The following is a 10,842-nucleotide window of genomic DNA, read 5'->3' on the forward strand; positions in this document are numbered from 1 at the left end:
ATAAATATAAATTCTGGAACATTATTATCACCAGAACCATGTCATGTAGTTTACCCTTGAATTCTTATAACCCCTCTAGTTTTCTCAGGCAGTTCAAGCTTTTAACTGCAACTGGTCAGAGTGTTAGACCTCCCCACTGGGACAATTGTTTTCAGTTACATTAAAGGCTCAAAGACTTTGATAGACATGCCAAAGAAAGGAGTTTAGCTTGCTGAATGTTTTAACTCTTTGAACTAATGTGGGATCTGGGAGTCCCCCTACTCTTGGACCTTGAAAATACTTGAAAAATAGATGCAATCTGGAAGTAGATTGGTGCCAAAAATATGTAACAGCCCTCCCTTTGAGGATGCTGTTGCCTTTTCTATTTTCACTTTCTTGGAAGTGGTAGTTAGAGGGATCATAGGAAACACATTGTTTTTCTTGAGGAAAATGAATTAGACTGGAGAATGAAGTACCAGTCAACCACAACCTTCATTAAATACCTAAAGTGAATTCACCTGTTTTTTCTGATCTTCAGAGCTATCTTTTGTGTCTATGCTCCTCATCACTTCTTGGCAGAGAAGTGGAAATGCCAGTGCTTTGCAGCTGGATTACTGCTCCTACAAGGAAAAGGAAACAGGGAATAAGAAAAAGATCCTTAAAAAATGCTGATTTTGTGGGATTTTTTGGCCAAGCCTTGTACACTAGGCAGCATAGCATGTAATACCGTTCTGCCCACAGGAACTTCCAGGACATCTTCTCTTCAAAATTTAGTTTTCAGAAACTGGTCTAAATCATTCCCATTACACAACCATTTGGGCACTCTGTCTCTACAGACTAACACTCGGGTTTGCCTAAACAGACAGTTGTTTCAGAAACTCAGGCAAACATTAGTTCTGTAACAGTCCTGCCTTCTCCTGACTTCTTATTAACATATGGGCAGTGGCAGTACTGTGATCTTGTGTGTTTTGGGAAGCTTTCCCCTGACTCCTGCTATCTCCCCTTCCTTTCTAATGGGGGACAAATCACAAAAGGCGAATAACAAAAGGTAGTTCAGATCAAGTCACGCTAACTCAGTGGAACAGTAGCTTCTAGACAGGAAACACGGTTTAAAAGACAGCTGTGAGTGGGTGGATCACACTCTAAGGTTGTATCTCAGCTTTGTTGAGAATATCTTTCTTCATAATTTAGTAGGAAAGAACTGATTAATTCTCTGCACAAGTACATTTGCGACAGACTTTGTCCTACTCATTCCAAATGGAAGACTAGAGTCTGCCTTTCAGGCAATGTGATATTTTTGCTCTTCAAATCAGTGTGCTATTCTCTTTGATGAAAAGAGCAGCAGAGAGCAACTAAAAGCTTAGCTCTAAACAAATATAATACACATAAATGCTTTCAGAAAGGAGCTTTCATGATTTTTGCTTTCACAAAGATCCTATGAACTCTATAAAACATAAAAAATACCTCATAATGAAACACTGTTATTTCAAAGTTGACATCACATCTGACTCAAAGCGTGACTTTTTGATTGGGATTAAATTTAGTTTATTTGAAGGTTTTAGTATAACTCCTTAGTTATCTAGAACACAAGATAAACATAACAAACATAACATTTATCTTAAAACTGAGAATGCTGATAAGTGTAATTTAGATAGTTAAGAAATATCTTTCTATTTTAAATTCTTTGTATTATACATTTGAGAGCATTTTGTGTACAGAAAGGTCACTGTTATATGTGTTAAGATGATCAGTTCTCCCTTGTTGCTTATATGGAGTTTTATACAGTGCAGAAAGGGAAAAATAATGTAAAAAAAAAGATATCACACCCACATGCCTAAAAATCAGCAAGTCAGGACCTGTACATGAGAAACACATTTTTGCATTGACTAGCTTTCAGAATAATTTGAGAATGTTCATCTTAGATTGCTGAGAAGAGCGCTGGTGTCTCATGAAAATAATATCTGACTTCAGGTACCCTGACGGTTAAAAACACACAAATCCCCAAACAGCAATCTTTGATCAGAGCTCAGTCCAGTCAGTAGCACTGGCTAGCTTATGAGAATTCTGGTTCTGCTCATGCCTGGATTTACTCTGCAAGTCAGGAGAAGTGGTGTGGTGGGCAAAAATGACCTTTCATAACCCACATATTAAGCAAATGAATAAATCGTTACACAATGAGGAGCTCAAACTAACACCCCCCGGGCCAGGACTGTGTTTCTGGATTTGTTAAACGTTTCTTAAACTGTGCTATGGAATCCTAGCATTGCCAAAATACAAAAACAGAGGTACAATATGAGATAATAATAAAACTCAGAAAATTTTCTCCCTGAATTGGGATTGCATGAACCCTGCACTCAAACAAGAATCACTTTCAGGTGTGGGGTGACTTGGTGGTGAAGATTTCCAAATCACACAACTACCTAAGACTTCCCTTAAGTACGTGGGATCAGTTTTAATACTCATATCTCAGGAAGCTTCACATCCCACCTCATCTAATTACTCAACTGTTATGTTAATCAAATGCAGGTATGTAACGTGTTTTCTATGTATCTGTTGCTAAATTTCTAATAAAATCCTTACCATAAAGCAAGAAAAATAATAGAAGAGATCAATGCTTTACAGCAATACGTGTAATGTTTACTTCCTTGTTACTCTGTCCAGACTACAGTACAAGCAGAACTTGTCAAGTCCAGGGTTGCTTCAACCAACTGTTCAACCAGCAAGAAGCCTAACTACACCTGATTTTCCTAGTGAATCCTCAGGAGAGAAGCTCTAATAGCCATTGTCCAAGTATATTCTAATTGTCGGTTATGATTATTTTCTGCTTGTTAAATCTGTAACATAGACAAAGAAGGGCAGAAATTTGTAAGCAAGTAAACAGCACAATGAGAATAATAAACTGAATTAATGGTAACCTCAAGCAGATAAATCTGTGATTAAGTTCCCCTGGTTTTGAGGGCATCACCATCCTGTGAATAAACACTGGCTATCTTGGCATCCAGTTCTCGTGCCCGTGGTTCAGATCTAAGGTGATTTTTATCTATGCCCAAATATACTGGTTATTTTTTCTTCCTATAAATATGAAAATATGAGAGAAAATAGCCTATAATTTCAAGGTATTTTAAAGAAAATGATAATTCATATAAAAGCACCCATGGCAACCCCTAAGTCTGTGCCTCTGTTCTCTTTGCTGTACCTACTAAAGTGTGGAACAAGACAATGAAGAGTTAAATAGTAGTGGTGCAGATGCAGCTGGGCCGTGTTAGACTAAAAGGATCATCTGATGGGCATAAAAGAGGATTAGAAAAGAGAAAAGGAAATAGATGAAACTGAACTGAGAGCTGGCAGGGAGAGTCTGGATTATTGTTTAGAGGCACTCTTGTTGAGGCTTTTGCAGGGACTTCAGATAATAGAGGGATTTTGGATTTGTTTGTTGGCTACTTTCTATGCTACTTTTTTTTAATTGGTTTTAAATTCCATAAATTGATAAGAGCTGGAGTTGTGAAGGTGCTTTGGCAAATGTATACTTAAAGGTGTAAGTATGAAGATAAATCTTTATAGGCAGGGTTTTCTGGGTCATAGGTGGGAGTGATAGTGGGGTAGTCTCATGTAGAAGGATTGTAGTAGTATGGTGCTGACATGTCCTTCACCAGACAAATGGTAGGGAAAGAAAATGGAAGATATTGAGGGTAGGTCTACAGAGTTGTGCTTGGAGGAGGTTCTAGCTCTTACTCTCTCTTCTGTATGCTTTCTTATGCCATGGAGAACATGGCAGGGGTTTTAACAATGTAGGTAACCATCTGTCTCTTCAGACACCTGTTTGCCCCTGAACTTTTAAGGGGAAAACTTAGTGAGCAGTTGAATTAAAGAATACCTGGATTACCTTCTCCTTTTCTATGGGAAGGAAAAAGCCTGCTGGGATCAGACATATATTTTTGTTTGCTTAGTTTTGGTTTGGATGGGAAGGAGAAATGGGAAGAAAGTTAATATTTGCATAAATAAGTATGCTGTCAGGGTCTTGCTCATCCAAAGTATAGCTATACTCATTCTTCCAGCGATTAACTGGTTTGATGAAACCCAGAGCCTTTGAGGCCTATCAGCAGTGCAGTGTAACGGAGATGCTCTTGACCTAGTTTGACACAGGTTAGTTCAGGCCCTGCTAGCTGCTCACGAGGGGACTAGTCACAGCTTCTATGTACGTGTTTCTTCTCAGGTGGGCTTTGCAGCCCATACCAAGATTTATGCTGTCACAACCATTTATTAGATCAGCATCTCTATGCTAGGCTGAGGGTAGCAGACTGCACTACCTGACCCAAGCAGCAGATATATCTTAACCTGAATCTTAGTTTGTGGATCTAACTAGACTTGGTGGCTGGAGGAGCTAGACTTGCTGTCCACATTGAGGTGGTGCAGTGGTGGTACTGGTCTATGGTGTTCTTGCCCATTCTGCCACCCGTCAGCTTTAAAGTAATGCTGTGTGGCTGTCTTTTTTTCAAAGACAGCCCTGTGCCAGAGTCACCAGTCGAAAAGATTTGCAGGTGGTTCAAAATCCTTAAAAAACCAAATCAAACAAACTCCAGACCGGGTCAATTTTTTGCTCTTGCACTATGTCTCTCATCACAGACAGACAGAGCGCTCCCTCCATTGTCACTGAGGTTAACCTCACCTTCAGACCAGGATTCACAATGCCTTCTCTCCTAGAGAGTCTCTCACTGTCTGTGCAGGCAGATTATAAGCATGCAAAACCACTCCTTGGAAATGAGACTAACAAGGAGCCCTGGGGTGACCGAACACCCTCACCCCCTCACAGGGTAGCTGGGAGTGCTCTCTGACATATTAAATTCCAGATAATGCCCAATATGAGAGAAAAGGGGTAACTTTAGCTGGATCAGGCCCCTGCCCATGGCCAGGAACAGCTCTCACAATAGCTTGGTGGACTGGACTTGTGTCTGCAGGAATGGTCTTTGGCATTGATTTACTAATACAGATATGGCCGTGTAACCGAGGGTGCGGACTGCAGAGTCCTCATGCACTTTGTCTGTATAACTCTGGTATTCCTTACCCCGGAATAGGTGTGTAACCTGGGGCAAGAAAATTCAGTGTAAACAAGGCTGACTTGCTTTAGCCCCTCCCTTGCAGCAGAAGCAGTGTCTGCCACTACGTCATGCTTTTTAATTCTGGATTTATGGATGCTGTCTTTGGCAAGGTCACGGAGATTGAAAGGACTGAAATACACCAAAAGTCCGCAGGCAGCTACCTGCTTGTGGCATGCCGTCGTGAACGGTTACAGCTGACTGATGTCCTGGACTCACGTGCAGTGGCTGATTTCACAGTTTGTGAGAGGTGAGAGTAATGAGCGTGTGCTTGAAATACATCTGGAGTTTATACCCCAATTCCCTCTGACTCTGATAACTCAGTATTTATTACAGTCCTAATAGACCTCTTGTTCTGTGGCTTCTTCCTGAAAGATCATGAGACTACATAACGGTGCTGGCAGGGGGATGTTCTCCTCTACCTCTGTTGCTCTTAGTGCTTTTAGCTCACTCTTTGGGACTGCACTTACCGTTTTCCCACAGGACAGCATTTAATTGCTCCTTGACTGACCTTTCGCCTTGTCCCAACAACTTTGCCCCTGAGGTCGTTTTACCAATTCGTTATTCTCTGTGGAGGAGAAATAAGTCCTTCCCAATATCTAAGCTTCTCTCCCTCTTATTTCAGAGTTGATTAAAAGAGAATGATTTAGAGTTATTTACCACCACCTTCTAAATATCAGGTAGCAAAGTGTTCCCTGAAAATAATGACTTGAGAACCCTTCCACCGCTCTGTGCTTAGAAACTCTTTCATATCCAGAAATAGATTAAACTTGCTTTTTCTGTCAGAGACCTAAATATCACGCTGGGTCATTCAGCATTGTCATCGTCCTCATTGCATTGTTTGCTTCAGTAGAGCTAAAATATAGGAAACATAATGATGTTTCACAGGAAAAATAATGATGCTTTGTGCGACAACACATTTTTAAAGGCTCAAAAATCCTGCTAATAGATCTCACAGATTACTGATGCTTATAGTACTCTGCTGAAATCAGGTGACGCTGGTCCATACTTTAAGAATGTTTATTAACAAGCCATTAAGGAAAAAAAAAATAATCCTGGGTATAGAAATCATTTAATCATTTCCACATGAGTGCTTCTCCATAAGGCCAGAGTCCCCTACCTTCCCTTCTCATACACTCCCCTCCTGTTCACTGACTATGGGGTGGGGGGGGGCAAGCTACACGGGCTTGGTGTTGCACTTTCATAAGGTGTTTGTAAAATAAGCACGTAACATGAAGTATGAGCAGAGTAAGCCACCTGCAACGTTCGTGTATTTTATGTGTATTCTGTTCTGTCCAGCGCTAGTGTTCATGTCTGGTGGGATGGCATCAGCTCTTTTCTTTGAGGGAATTTCCTTTGTAACTTTGCCCATTTGTGCAGCTTTCCTTTTACAAATCTATCACTCATCAGAAGTTTGAAGGCAATATTTGTAAAAGGTCTTCAAAATAATGATGAATGACTAAAATGAGCATTAAAAAATAAATAAATTCAGTAACTATTCATCAAGATTACAACCTAGAAGTGTATTTCCTCCAGCTAATATGTGGAACACTTCACCCTGACATAGATAAATCGTGAATCAGCCAAGGGGTTAGTTAGGGCTTCCAGTTTCTGTTAGGTCAGCTTACTGAAGGCTGGCTTTCTGAAGCAGTAAGTATGCAGGGGTATTTTCTTTTTTAGATGATAATAACTGACTCTGGGGATGAATAGAGTAGCAGAAAAAGTATATTTGTCCTTGTAACCCAGTGAAAGGATCTGAAGCTATTCTTACACAGTATTCTGTCTGTTTTGGTGAGAAAAAAAAGAAGATCCAGAAATAGAAAGGAAGGAAGATTTCTCTCAAGTGTAGGGCTACGATCTGTAAGAAAAAGCCCTTCCTGTGAGTGAGCGAAGGTGGTGGAGATTTACACTAAAACAAACAACAGAGTAGGGTCTTGTGTTGGATGTACTGACAAGGCTGTGGGCACTGACTTTAAAATGTTTCATCCCGAGTATCCAGTGTCTCCCAGAAGGACGTGGAGTAGGAGGAAGTGTGAGGTTAAGAATTCAGTGAGATTGGACAGATAGTCAAAAGGCTTGGGTAGACGGTCTGAAATTCATTACGAGAGTGTATCCCGAGGGTCACCACAAACATCCTGCAAACACCAGTGAACTCTTCTGCAGTCCAGAGCTGCAGGAGCGAGTGTGGTGAGTCACAAGACGTCTCCTCCTCTGTGCACACGTACCACAGGGGAGAAAGAGGGAGGTAATGATGGGTGCTCTCTGAAGTGGCTAGAAATGTAGGTTCCTAATCTACTTTTAAATGTCTTCCAACTGACTAGCAAATATGATCTGACTTCTCAAACGTCGTCAGCGTTCTTTAAATCACACCTCCTTTAAGTCAGGCTCATGAATACCCCTCAAGTTGAATAATCAAAACTCCTCAAATTTCTACCCATTTCTTTGTAATCTAGCAGAAATTCACATTTATGCACATGTACATTAATCTCCTTTTAATGATTAGGAGTCAGGGAAAACACATGAATACAGTGAAAAAGAAAACCAGGAGTGAAAGAAGGGTCGTAAGCTGATGATGTAAAAATCAAAGTGAAATGATTTTGCACTTCAGTAAATGCTTTGATTACCATGTCCGATCCTGTTCAGAAGGATTTGCAGCGACTCAGTGAAAAAGGAATCAAGTGCCTTAAGATCTTAGAGTGAGGTTACCCAGTACTGTAAGCAGACGTCGTCTCGAGTGACAGAGTTTATGTGCAAATCCTGGATCGAGCATACGTGACGTCTTTGATTCTGAACACCTGCTTCAGCTTCCTTTCAAAGAGTTTTGGGTGTTTTGACTTCCTGTTGCTGTTGTTTGTGACATTTTTCATTTGGATAAGTGTGTTACGAGCTAAAAAAGGCAATTAAACCTCAATCCTGCAGGGGCATAGGAAATGTTAATGGAAGAATTGTATTCTATAAAATGAAATGACTGTTCTCTACTCCGTGTTGCATATAAGCTTCAGATCACCTGAGCTTTAATCTTGAAGGCACTTTGCACAAGAGTAATTCTGCTGAATGCAGTGGGACAGTTTTATCTCTGAATATAGTGTAAAATGTTAAGCATGTGTGTAAGTGTTTGTAGGACTTGGGTCTAATGTCAGAAAGCTCTTTTGCAGTCACAAACCTGAAAAACTGGAAGGGAAAATATCTTCGTGTTACATTTGTTCAGGCCTGAATTGCATGCCACTTAGATTGTTCCTCTTGCAACAGTCTGCCAATTTGTTGTCATCCTGTACAGACTTTTCATCTGAAAGTTCAGTTTTGCAAGTACAAGATGTGGGAGCTAAGATGATATATTGAGGCATATAAGTAATCAGGAAAAAATGCAGTTCAGCCCATGTATTCTTTGGAAATATGTATAAATATTTACAAATTATAGAGTTAAATCCAACTCATTTTGTAAATGAAGGGATATTCTGCTTTTTTTATGGGAAACATCAAAATCCAGGAAGCATGGGAGAATAAGACGTGAAATCTTTTCCAAGGGACATTCATAAACTCATAAAATCAAACATCATGCAGACTTCAACCTTTCTCCTATTTTCATTGTGTGCACGCCTACGCATCTGTGCGTTTGTGGAAGTGACTTTCATACAAGAACATTTTTTTTCTCTTTTGCATTTACCAATTACTTTGTAAACAACTTAAAGAGATTGGTGAGGGACTGCTCTGCAGAAATGATAGCACATCTGCAGCACAGGCAGTTAAAGTCAACAATTAATTAATTGTTAAGGGCTCTGTTCATCCAAACGTTTGGCTCTGTATTTACTGCATGATTCACGGCTTGTGATCCTTGGTTTCCAGAGAACTCAAAGTCTGGTGCTCCATTTCAACCCTTCCCCTGCTCCCCATTTCACCCTTCCCTGCCCACACCCAACTGTGGAGGGGTGAAACCGTGCCCCGTACAGAGTAACGGTGCTCTGCGGCACACAGCCCACCCACGCACCGCGCAGACCCGCTGAGCGTGTGCAGCAAGCACGGGCAGTGCTCAGCTGAAGTCTGAGACAGGGAGCCCTCCTTGGCTGCTGTCAGGAATTCACTGATAGGCGAATATTTACAAAACAAACAAGGCGCACACAGAAGCACGCGCAATCATCTTTTGTGTATCTGGATTTCGGCAGATTAGACTTTAAGCCCTCAGTGTAAAACAGTGGCTGTCAGTCGTAGAAAACAGATTTTATATCGACCTGTATGAAGCTGTGGTCAAGGGCGTCCCTGGCAGTCTGGGAGGCACTTTTTGTCCCAGTTTCATTCTGAGCCTCCAGATAAGAAATGTCACAGTGATTTGCTCCAGTTGCCTCCCCAGGAAAGATCTACTATCTTCCAGTGTATATAGATAAAGAGAGATCAGTATGTTTACAGTGAGCCAAATTTATAATAGACATGGACCAAACTCTGTAGTTCTTAGGTAAATTTTCAAGGAAAGCTGTTCCTTAAATAAGGAGTTCCAAAAAATTGCAGCAACAATAGCTAGAGTTAAAACGTTATTTACTCGCTAAGATTTTTATTATTACTAACTTGCAAAATTCCCTTGGAGTGTAAGAGCAGAACATTAAAAGCATCTAGCAAAATAACAAGTGCCTATCACCAAATAATTAAAGTCATCACCGAAGAAACAAAATGTAAAACCATAAACAAACCTTGAACAAACAAGAAATAATCAATGATAAAGGGAACCAAAACATTTGGCATCTCTGCCAGGAAACTTCTACAGATGTGTTCTGATGTATGATAAGAAGAAACAACATTTCGGAGTCACAGGGCCCTCAGTGAGGTTCCCGCCTTCCAATGAGGTTAAGTCACAGGGAGGCGCAGCCAGCTTTGCTCCCGCTGGTGATCTCAGCAGCCCTCCTGGTGAATTGCTCAGATTTTGGGGGGGGGGCTGCTTCTGGTGTGTGGGGCAGAATCTGTCTCAGCTTCAAGAATGGAGTGACAGAGAGAAAACTGCACTATCTGGTGCTTCCTTGAGGCACTCCCTTCATTTTCGGATCCAGGCTGCTTCTAAATCCAGCCTTATAACGGAGCCCAAACTTTGCCTGAGTAATCAAGTTTAGATGTCAGTGATGGGGAGAGACTAATTGTTTTGGTATATTTTTTCCTCTTGAATTTCTATTTGTTCCTTCTGAAAGGGGCAAAGTCTAGTGAAAAGACTCATTGAAACTATTTTGTAGATAGAAAAGTTCTTCTCACCCTTTCCTCATACATATTATTTCAGGCTCAGCTTGCGATTTGCAACTATTTTCCAGATGACAAAATTCAGTAACCTGTACATCCACAGGTAATGGCCAGCTGCCATTAGTCCAGGCATTCTACTGGAGTTTTCCATGAATTAATAACAGTAACTTCAGAAGGGACTGCCTGAATTCAAAATTTAATTGCTTTAGAATTAGGTGGCAGGTTGGTACATGAAGATTCACTGCAATGATCTTTTAAAAAAAATCTGAGAAAAAGTAAAACATCTTGTTTGATTCATGAAACATGAACAGAGATGACTGTGGATGCTCTACCTTTTCCACTATATCTGCATGGTTTTGCTTATGGCAGGACACACAAGAAGTCACTTCAAAATAAAAAATACCTGTCTGGCTGCTGCAAAGATCATTCGTCAAGAGAAGAATGCTGTGGAGGGAAACTCTGACCTCTAAACCTGCAACAACAACAAAAGACAGTGTTTTAAAAGTTATTTTGAAGCCTAAATAAACCTTGACAGACTCCCCTTAAACTTCTTTTA

This window comes from Opisthocomus hoazin, chromosome 2 (assembly GCF_030867145.1).
Source record: "Opisthocomus hoazin isolate bOpiHoa1 chromosome 2, bOpiHoa1.hap1, whole genome shotgun sequence".
Lineage (NCBI taxonomy): Eukaryota > Metazoa > Chordata > Aves > Opisthocomiformes > Opisthocomidae > Opisthocomus > Opisthocomus hoazin.